Source organism: Triticum dicoccoides, chromosome 4A, assembly GCF_002162155.2.
Source record: "Triticum dicoccoides isolate Atlit2015 ecotype Zavitan chromosome 4A, WEW_v2.0, whole genome shotgun sequence".
NCBI classification, from domain to species: domain Eukaryota; kingdom Viridiplantae; phylum Streptophyta; class Magnoliopsida; order Poales; family Poaceae; genus Triticum; species Triticum dicoccoides.
The window spans coordinates 703,769,511-703,772,910 of record NC_041386.1 but is presented as its reverse complement, the minus strand read 5'-3'; positions in this window follow the sequence as shown (position 1 = coordinate 703,772,910).

The following is a 3,400-nucleotide window of genomic DNA, read 5'->3' as shown; positions in this document are numbered from 1 at the left end:
ACTCAGTAGGATTTTTATAACTTAGGCGAGCACAGGGCTGCCGCTAAGCCTCCGAGTGAGAGGGTTGCTCCTCACTCGGTAGGATTTTTATAACTTAGGCGAGTGCTTGGACTGCAGCTAAGCCCCCGAGTGAGAGGGTTGCTCCTCACTCGGTAGGATTTTTATAACTTAGGCGAGCACAGGGCTGCAGCTAAGCCTCCGAGTGGAAGGCTGGCTTACCACTCGGTAGGATTTTTACAACTTAGGCGAGTGCTTGGACTGCAGCTAAGCCCCCGAGTGAGAGGGTTGCTCTACACTCGGTAGGATTTTGATAACTTAGGCGAGCACAGGGCTGCAGCTAAGCCTCCGAGTGGAAGGCTGGCTTACCACTCGGTAGGATTTTGATAACTTAGGCGAAACGGATTCGCAGCTAAGCCTCCGAGTGGGAGTCTGGCTCACCACTCGGTAGGATTTTTACAAACTTAGGCGAAACGGATTCGCAGCTAAGTCACCCACTGAGGGGAATTTCATTGGGCAAAAATAAAAAGTGACAGATATTATGGAGGAACTATGACACTATTATTTTGAGGTCCATGAACTACAGAAGTACTTTATTGCAACTCATCTGAGTGATAAAACTTAAGTGTAGAATGGGCGGAGTAGCTCCGTGTTCCAAGCTCGGGGCTCGTCGATATTATGCTCGACGTTGTAAAGACGGTACGCCCCATTGTGGAGGAACTTGGTGACGATGAAGGGGCCTTCCCAAGAAGGAGCAAGCTTGTGTGGTTTGTGCTGATCCACTCGGAGAACCAAATCCCCTTCCTGGAAGGCTCGACCTCTCACATTTCTGGCGTGGAAACGGCGCAAATCTTGTTGGTAGATGGTCGACCGGATCAGAGCCATCTCCCTTTCTTCCTCTAAAAGGTCGACTGCGTCCTGCCGCGCCTGTTCAGCCTCTGCTTCGTTGTAGATTTCAACTCAGGGAGCATTATGGAGAAGATCACTCGGCAAGCCTGCTTCAGCTCCGTAGACCAAGAAGAATGGAGTTCTTCCGGTCGACCGATTAGGTGTGGTCCGCAGTCCCCAGAGTACAGAGGGAAGTTCGCCGACCCAAGCTCCAGCCGCGTGTTTGAGATCACGCATCAGTCGAGGCTTCAATCCCTTAAGAATCAGTCCATTAGCTCGCTCTGCTTGTCCATTCGACTGCGGGTGGGCGACTGATGCGTAGTCGACCCGTGTGCCCTGGGAGTCGCAGAAAGCTCTGAATTCCTCTGAGTCAAAGTTCGACCCATTATCCGTAATGATGCTGTGCGGGACTCCATATCTGAATATTAGTTCCCTGATGAAGCTAACAGCAGTACCGGTGTCAAGGCTCTTGATTGGTTTAGCCTCGATCCACTTGGTGAACTTGTCGACTGCCACCAGTACATGCGTGAAGCCACTTCGTCCTGTTCTCAAAGGGCCGACCATGTCCAATCCCCATACTGCGAAAGGCCAGACGAGTGGGATGGTCTTCAGAGCCGACGCAGGCTTGTGTGACATATTCGAGTAGAATTGACATCCTTCGCACTTATCCACTATCTCTTTTGCCATCTCATTCGCCTTTGGCCAGTAAAATCCGGCTCGGTATGCTTTGGCCACGATGGTCCGAGAGGACGCATGATGACCACAGGTCCCCGAGTGAATATCATTGAGGATGAGTCGACCTTCTTCTGGTGTTATGCACTTCTGACCGACTCTAGTCGCGCTTTCTCTGTATAATTGTCTTTGATTACGGTAAAGGCCTTAGATCGACGGACGATCTGTCGAGCCTCTTCCTCATCCTCCGGAAGCTCTTTCCTCAAGATATATGCAACATACGGAATCGTCCAGTCGGGAATGACCACCAAAACCTCCATGATTAAGTCGACCACCGCTGGGACTTCAACTTCAGTCGGATCTGTGGCACTCTTGGGCTGCGGAGTTTCTTCGGTGAAAGGATCTTCTTTGACTGACGGAGTGTGTATATGCTCCAAGAACACACCACTCGGAATGGCTTCTCTCTTGGAACCTATCTTTGCTAGATCATCAGCTGCTTGATTTTTCAGTCGGGGTATATGATGGAGCTCCAACCCCTCGAACTTCTTTTCCAGCTTCCTCACTGCACTGCAGTATCCAGTCATGGCTGGGCTTCTCACGTCCCACTCTTTCATCACCTGATTGACCACTAAATCCGAGTCGCCATAGACCATTAGGCGACGGACGCCTAGTGAAATGGCCATGCGCAACCCATATAAGAGGGCCTCATACTCTGCCTCATTGTTGGAGGAATCAAAGTGAATCTGGAGCACATATCTGAGCTTATCTCCTCTGGGGGAAACCAGGACAACCCCAGCACCGGAACCATTCAACATCTTAGAGCCATCAAAGAACATGGTCCAATGTTCCGAGTGAACTTCAGTCGGCTGCTGCTGTTCAATCCACTCGGCGAGGAAATCTGCTATTGCCTGGGACTTAATGGCTTTCTTTGCCTCAAACTTGATATCAAGGGGAAGAAGTTCAATCGCCCATTTGGCCACTCGACCAGTTGCATCTCTGTTGTGCAAAATCTCTGATAGTGGAGCGTCGCTGACGACTGTGATGGAATGATCAGAGAAATAATGGGCAACCTTCTTTGTGGTCATGTATATTCCATACACAAGCTTCTGATAATGAGGATATCTCTGCTTGGATGGAGTCAAGACTTCAGACAAATAATACACTGGGCGCTGAACTTTGAGAGCTTTTCCTTCTTCTTCCCGCTCGACCGTTAGCACAGTACTGACGACTTGTCCTGTGGCTGCGATGTAGAGCAACAGAGGCTCTTTGCTGATTGGAGCAGCAAGCACCGGCTGGGTGGAGAGCAGAGCTTTTAGCTCGGCAAACGCTGCATCAGCTTCTGGAGTCCACTCGAACTTGTCTGCCTTCTTCATCAGTCGGTAAAGAGGCAATGCCTTTTCACCGAGTCGTGAGATGAATCGACTTAATGCGGCCAAGCATCCAGTAAGCTTCTGGACATCGTGCACTCGCACAGGGCGTTTCATTCGGAGAATAGTGCCGATCTTTTCTGGGTTAGCGTCGATTCCCCGTTCGGAAACGAGAAAACCGAGTAACTTGCCACCAGGAACTCCAAATGTGCACTTTGATGGATTGAGCTTGATATCATACCTTCTGAGGTTGGCAAATGTTTCGGCGAGGTCAGCGAGCAGGTCGGAACCTTTTCGTGACTTGACAACAATATCATCCATATAAGCTTCCACATTCCGACTGATTTGAGTGAGTAGACACTTCTGAATCATTCGCATGAATGTGACGCCGGCATTCTTGAGGCCGAATGGCATGGTGATATAGCAGAAGCACCCGAATGGAGTGATAAAAGCTGTTTTTACCTCGTCGGGTCCGT